We start from the raw sequence: 8,167 nt of genomic DNA, 5'->3' as shown, positions 1-8,167 counted from the left end.
CAACCATGAAATTAAAAGATGCTTGCTCCTTGGAAGAAAAGCTATGACCAACCTAGACAGCATATTAAAAAGCAGACATTACTTTGACAACAAAGGTCCATCTAGTCAAAGCTATGGTTTTTCCAGTAGTCATGTATGGATGTGAGAGTTGGACCATAAAGAAAGCTGAGCACCAAAGAACTGAGGCTTTTGAACTGTGGTGTTGGAGAAGACTGTTGTGAATCCCTTGGATTGCAAAGAATCCTAAAGGAAATCAACCCTGAATATTCATTGAAAGGACTGATGCTGAAGCTGAGTCTCCAAAACTTTGGCCCACCTGTTGTGAAGAACTGACTCAGTGGAAAAGACCCTGATGCTGGGAAAGATTGAAGGCAGAAAGAGAAGGGGCACCAGAGGATGAGATGGTTGGATGGCATCACCAATTCAATGGACATCAGTTTGAGCAAACTCCAGGAAATGATGATGGACAGGGAAGCCTGGCATGCTGCAGTCCATGAAGTCACAAAAAGTCAGACACAACTGAGTGACTTAACAACAGCAGCATACTGTATTAGTTACCATCACAAATTGCCATGAGTTTAGTTGCCTGTAACAGCACATTATAGTTCTGGGGGTTAAAATTCAGAAGTAAATACTTCTGGACCTAAAGCCAAAGTGATGCTGAGCTGGTACCTCCTGGGATCCTAGGAAGACTCTATTCTTGGCCTCTTCCAGGTTCCAGAGGCGGTCACATCCTTCGGCCCCTGGTTACCTCCTTCCAGTCTACTATCATCCTCACATCACCTTCTTCTTTGACTGACTCACCTGCTTCTCTCTTACAAGAACCACTGTGATTATATCAGACCCACCCAGATAATTCATAATAATCCTAATTTAGATTATCCAAGGTCACACCTGCAAAGAACTTTGGCCATTTAAGGTAACACTCACAGCTCTGGGGATTAAGACATGGACATCTCTGGACCATTATTCAGCCAACCACACATACAAATAAAAAAGCAAACCTTTAGAGAGCATGAAGTTGTTACAATTAAACCCACAAAGACAAAGAGTTCTATTGCATTTCTGGAATGACTGATCATTTTATTAAAAAAAAAAAGAAAAGAAAAATCAAAGAAAACAAAGCAGAAAATAAGCTAAAAATACCATAGCCTTCATTTTCTCTTTCTTTCCTATGTCTATACACAAGTGACTTTTTATTGTTCCTCAGTGTTTGCATTCACTCCATCATTCAGCAAGGGCTGCCACTGAAGATATCATCTACAGAACTGGAGTGGATAAAAACTCAACCAAGTTTCCCCAGAAGATGAGAAAAAAAATGCAATTACATGGATTTAGATATTTCTCATTGATATTTCACAATAACATAGATTTACTCAATTCACTTAGTATGAATATTTAAGGAGGAGGACAGTAAGACAAAATGAAAAAGATTGTTCTTGGCTGCAGTCGTCCTTGCAAATTCATCAGCATCACTGTTTGCCTGATCCCTTGTAATAATATCCTTGGGATTTGTAAAATTGTAATTCAGTTTTTAATTATTTTATATTTCATAGAAGAATTTATTTTCTATCAATCTTTATTTCCTATTCTTTATACCCTACTCACCCACCACACACAAAACTTTTAAGATGTCCTTCTTTGCAAAGGATTTCATCTCCCTTTATCACTTTAATTGTTACAACAATATTGCTGACTATAAATTCTTTAGATGCATGTCTTCTATTTCCTTTTGCATCTGTGGTGAAATGAAATGTCTGTTCATCTTATTGTTTCACATTTTGTTCTTATTCCAGTAAAACCAACTATTGTCTGACCAGCAGAATCCGGTGACAGCATAGTAAAATGAAACCCATTCAACAAAGAGCTTCCAGTTCAAGATGGCAGAGTAGAAGGCTGTGTGTGCTCATCTCCTCCTGCAAGAGCACCAAAATTGCAACTAGCTGTTGAACAACCATCAACAGGAGGATGCTAGAACCCACCAAAAAAAAAAAAAAAAAAAAAAAAACCCACGTTCAAAGACAAAGAAGAAGCTGCAGTGAGATGGTAGGACGGGCACAATCGTGATAAAATCAAATCCCATACCCTCTGGGTGGGTAACCCACAAGCTGGAGAACAATAATACCAAAGAAGTTCTCCCACTGTTGTGAAGGTTCTGAACCCCACAGCAGGCTTCCCAGCCTTGGGACCCAACAAAGAGGCTGGGAATTCCTACAGAATCTGACCTTGAAAGCCAGCAGGATTTGATTATTGGACTTCCACAGACCTGGGAGAAACAGATACTCCACTCTTGGAAGGCACCATCAAATTCATGTGCATACCAAGACCCAGAAGAAATGAGCAGACATCCCACAGGAGATCAAACCAAAACTATCTGCTAGGGTTGGAGGGCCTCCTGTGGAGGCTTGGGTTGGCAAGGGCTGAGGGCACTGGCAGCAGCAGTCTGGGAAGGTCACCTTTGGTGTAAGCCCTCTTGGAGGTCACCATTAATCATTTCATAGAGCCCATAGACCCCAGGGCTGGGTCCCTTCAGGCCAAATAACTACTAGGAAGAGAGTGCAATTCCACCCATCAGCAGATAATTGAGTTAAAGCTTTATTGAGCAAGGCTCTGCCCACTAGACAAGACTCAGTCTTTCCCACTGCCAGTCCCTCCCATCAGGAAGCTAACACATGCCTCTTAGCCTTCTCCATCAGAAGGCAGACAGAAGAAGCAAGATAAACCACAGTTCCATGGTGAATAAAACAAAAACCACATTATAGAATTAATCAGGATGAAAGAACAGGAAGTTACATCCCAGATGAAAGGACAAGATAAAACCCCAGTTGAGTTCAGTTTGGTCGCTCAGTCGTGTTTGACTCTTTGCGACCCCATGGACCAGAGCACGCCTGGCCTCCCTGTCCAACACCAACTCCCAGAGTCTACCCGAACTCATGTCCATTGAGTCGGTGATGCCATCCAACCATCTAATCCTCTGTCGTCCCCTTCTCCTCCTGCCCACAATCTTTCCCAGCATCAGGGTCTTTTCCAATGAGTCAGCTCTTCACATCAGGTGGCCAAAGTATTGGAGCTTCAGCTTTAATATCAGTGCTTCCAATGAATACTCAGGACTGATCTCTTTTAGGATGGACTAGTTGGATCTCCTTGCAGTCCAAGGGACTTTCAAGAGTCTTCTCCAACACCACAGCTCAAAAGCATCAATCCTTCAGCACTCAGCTTTCTTTATAGTCCAACTCTCACATCCATATATGACTACTGGAAAAACCATAGCTTTGACTAGATGGACCTTTGTTGACAAAGTAACGTCTCTGCTTTTAAATACGCTGTCTAGGTTCGTCATAACTTTCCTTCCAAGGAGCAAGCGTCTTTTAATTTCATGGCTGCAATCACCATCTGCAGTGATTTTGGAGCCCAAAAAAATAAAGTCTGTCACTGTTTGCACTGTTTCCCCATCTATTTGCCATGAAGTGATAGGAACGAATGCCAGGATCTTAGTTTTCTAAATGTTGAGCTTTAAGCCAACTTTTTCACTCTCCTCTTTCACTTTCATCAAGAGGCTTTTTAGTTTCTCTTCACTTTCTGCCATAAGGGTGGTGTCATCTGCATATCTGAGGTTATTGATATTTCTCCTGGCAATCTTGATTCCAGCTTGTGCTTCTTCCAGCCCAGCATTTCTCATGATGTACTCTGCATATAAGTTAAATAAGCAGGATGACAATATACTCCTTTTCTTATTTGGAAACAGTCTATTCTTCCATGTCCAGTTCTAACTGTTGCTTGCTGACCTGCATGTAGGTTTCTCAACAGGCAGGTCAGGTGGTCTGGTATTCCCATCTCCTTCAGAATTTTCCACAGTTTATAATGATCCACACAGTCAAAGGCTTTGGCATAGTCAATAAAGCAGAAATAGATGTTTTTCTGGAACTCTCTTGCTTTATTGATGATCCAGTGGATATTGGCAATTTGATCTCTGGTTCCACTGCCTTTTCTAAATCCAGCTTGAACATCTGGAAGTTCACGGTTCACATATTGCTGAAGCCTGGCTTGGAGAATTATGAGCATTACTTTACTAGCATGTGAGATGAGTGCAATTGTGCAGTAGTTTGAGCATTTTTTGGGATTGGAATGAAAATTGACCTTTTTCCAGTCCTGTGGCCACTGCTGAGTTTTCTGAATTTGCTGGCATATTGAGTGCAGCACTTTCACGGCATCATCTTTTAGAACTTGAAATAGCTCAACTGGAATTCCATCACCTCCACTAGCTTTGTTCCTAGTGATGCTTCCTAGGGCCCACTTGACTTCACATTCCAGGATGTCTGGCTCTAGGTGAGTGATCACACCATTGTGATTATCTGGGTCATGAAGATCTTTTTTGTACAGTTCTTCTGTGTATTCTTGCCACCTCTTCTTAATATCTTCTGCTTTGTTAGGCCCATATCATTTCTGTCCTGTTTGAGTCCATCTTTGCATGAAATATTCCCTTGGTATCTCTAATTTTCTTGAAGAGATCTCTAGTCATTCCCATTCTATTGTTTTCCTCTATTTCTTTGCACTGATTACTGAGAAAGGCTTTCTAATCTCTCCTTGCTATTCTTTGGAACTGTGCATTCAAACGGGTACATCTTTCCTTTTCTTCTTTCCTTTTTGCTTCTCTTCTTTTCACAGCTATTTGTAAGGCCTCCTCAGACAGCCATTTTGTTTTTTTGCATTTCTTTTTCTTGGGGATGGTCTTGATCCCTGTCTCCTCTACAGTGTCACAAACCTCCATCCATAGTTCATCAGGAACTCTATCTATCAGATCTAGTCCCTTAAATCTATTTCTCACTTCCACTGTGTAATCATAAGGGATTTCATTTAGGTCATACCTGAATGGTCTAGTGGTTTCCCCACTTTCTTCAATTTAAGTCTGAATTTGGCAATAAGGAGTTCATGATCTGAGCCAGTCAGTTCCCAGTCTTGTTTTTGCTGACTGTATAGAGCTTCTCCACCTTTGGCTGCAAAGATTATACTCAATCTGATTTCGATGTTGGCCATCTGGTGATGTCCATGTGTCAAATCTTCTCTTGTGTTGTTGGAAGAGGGTGTTTGCTATGGCCAATGCATTCTCTTCACAAAACTCTATTAGACTTTGCCTTGCTTCATTCTGTATTCCAAGGCCAAATTTGCCTGTTACTCCAGGTATTTCTTTTCTTCCTACTTTTAAATTCCAGTCCCCTACAATGAAAAGGATATCTTTTTTGGGTGTTAGTTCTGAAAGGTCTTGTAGGTCTTCATAGAACCGTTCAACTTCAGTTTCTTCAGCATTACTGGTTCGGGGCATAGACTTGGATTATCATGATATTGAATGGTTTGCCTTGAAATCAAACAGAGATCATTCTATGGTTTTTTAGACTGTATCCAAGTATTGCATTTCTTGGATGGCTACTCCATTTTTTCTAATGGATTCTTGCCCACAGTAGTAGATATAATAATCATCTGAGTTAAATTCACCCATTTCAGTCCATTTTAGTTCGCTGATTCCTAAAATGTTGATGTTCACTCTTGCCATCTCCTGTTTAACCAATTCAAATTTGCCTTGATTCATGGACCTAACATTGCAGGTTCCTGAAACCACAGAGAAACAACTAAATGAAGTAGGCAATCTTCTAGAAAAAGAACTCAGAATAAAAGCAGTGAAGATGATTAAGGATCTCAGGAAAACAATGGAGAAATGCAAAAAATGGTTACCAAAGACCTACAAGAACTAAAGAACAAACAAACAGAGATGAGTAATACACTAGAAGGGATCAACAGCAGAATAACTGAGGTGGAAGAACAGATAAATAACCTGGAGGACAGAATTGTGGCAATCACTGCCTCAAAACAGAATATAGAATAAAGAATGAAAGGAAATGAAGACAGCCTAAGAGACCTCTGGAACAACATTAAATGCACCAATATTCACACTATAGTAGTCCCAGAAGGAGAAGGGCAAGAAAAAGGACCTGAGAAAATATTTAAAGAGATAATAGCTGAAAACTTCCCTAACATGGGGGGAGGGGGGGGGAGGAATAGTCAACTAAGTCCAGAAAGCACAGAGGGTCCCAGGGAGGATAAACCCAAGGAGGAACACACCAAGACACAAGATGCATAGTGATCAAACTGACAAAAATTAAAGACAAAGGTAAAACATTCAACAAAGACTTCCTACTAAGCACAATGCACTGTGCTACATCCTATGAACTTTGTCAAAATTAATGAGTTAAGAGTTTCATTAAATATCATAACTTTATTTTTGCTCTTCAGTGTTATCCTTTGAGAAACCATGTCCTTATAGCCCTCTCCAAGCATGATGGCTTGTGTTTTATTTTCCCGCTGCAGCCCCCTAACCATCACTCTCTTGGAGCTGGAACAGGTGTTCTACTTGCTCATGATGTGGCTTTCAGATCAAACCCTCTCCCTTCTGTGGACAACCCTACACTTTTTAATCTCATTCCTCACTGAGGCTGTTATCTGTAGAAATGGTTTCTCAAGCTCACGTATCTCAAATATTTGCTCCTGATTCTGTATCTTGTCTGAGTTCTTAGCTATCAACTTACACATAGATTCTTCCAAGTCCCTGGGCTCTTAATTCCTAAACTTCTCTCCTCTGAAGCTCTCCTCTTCCACATGTCTCAGCCACCCTGGCCTTGTTACCACTAATAAACACAGCCCTCCTATGATCTCAGTTCCCTTCACTCAACTCTTTTTACCACCATCTCCTTTCCTCTTCTTCCTGCACATTCCCAGTAGTTCTCTGATTTAAAACCCTGCTGAAATGTCTAATCCCATGATTCTACCTTGTTTCACTAACTTTCATCTTCTTCATTTCCTTTTTGCTCCTTATTCAGCTTAAATTCCACTGTCATTACATCACTCCCATGAAATCATCCTCAACTCTCTTTCTTTCACTTGGCAAATCACAACAGCAGTTAATCCAACTCTCCACCCATTACACACCTACAGCAAAGCATTTGAATGTGGTTGATGGAAAACAAGAAGTCATGTGCCCGTGGACCCCACCAGAAAGTAAGCTGGAGGTATTCCCTCTGCTGCTCCCTTGAGGACCCTCCCTGCTTCCTTTCTTCTAACTTCCCACACTTCCTTCTTCATCACTCCCAGTCAGGAATCTTCATTCTCTGTGACTGAGAAAACCGACGCCATCAGAAAAGAATCTCCATCAGATTCCCTTTTCATATCTTCCACTCACCAGCATTGTCCCATAAGCTTTGCCTTCACTGAACTACCAGTGTTTTTATCTAAATTTCATTCCTCCACATGTGTACTAGGTTTATTCACCAGCAATCTTCCTGCTATTTTCTGTTTCCCCAAATTCTCTCCCTCTATTGAAGTACCAATAGCATACATGCATGTGTTACTTCTCTCATCTTCAAAAAAAAGTAAAAGCTTATTTTGATCCCACTTTCTCCATCAACCACCACTCATTTTACTATTTCCTTCATTTGAGCTAAATCTTCCCAAAAGGTCATTTGTATTGTATGTCTACCGTTTGCCTCCTGAATTTTTCCTTTAAACAAACAAACAAAAAAAGATTTTCATTTTTAGAACAATTTGATGTCATCTGTGCAAAGTTCAAAAGCATGATTAAATGTTGAAAAAACTACTGTAACATTGATAGCAATTTCTGAATTACCAAGCTGATTACATTGTGATCGCTATATAGGTAGACAAAAAAACTATGAGTATTCTATTTGTGATATCACAAATGAAAATGACAAGTTTGAAAGGGACTGATGCATTAAATGATAATTGTATTTATTTTTTATTTTGGACCTATACAGGTCTGTACCTGATCAGATTTCTTGACATCCATTGGATAGAAGTCTTTATACTTTCCTATACTTTATGGAAATGATTTCATTAATGTAACAATAAAGATTAACAATTAATTACATAGAAAACACTGATTCTTGTAATGAAGTTTAAATTTTTTCCACTTTAAACTGTTTCTAGATTTTAACTGAAAATAAGCAAATGATTTTTCTGGGATAAGTATTTCAAAACCAGTTTCTAGCCTCAGTTTGTATGCTTTTAATTCAAAATGTTAAAAGGTCTATTTGTGAGAGTATGTTCTGCAATGTTTGATTTCAATTTGAGATAAAGGAGAAATGAAATCTGAAGCCACATT

This window comes from Cervus elaphus, chromosome 5 (assembly GCF_910594005.1).
Source record: "Cervus elaphus chromosome 5, mCerEla1.1, whole genome shotgun sequence".
Classification (NCBI taxonomy): domain Eukaryota; kingdom Metazoa; phylum Chordata; class Mammalia; order Artiodactyla; family Cervidae; genus Cervus; species Cervus elaphus.
Note: the sequence above shows the minus strand (reverse complement) of the source record.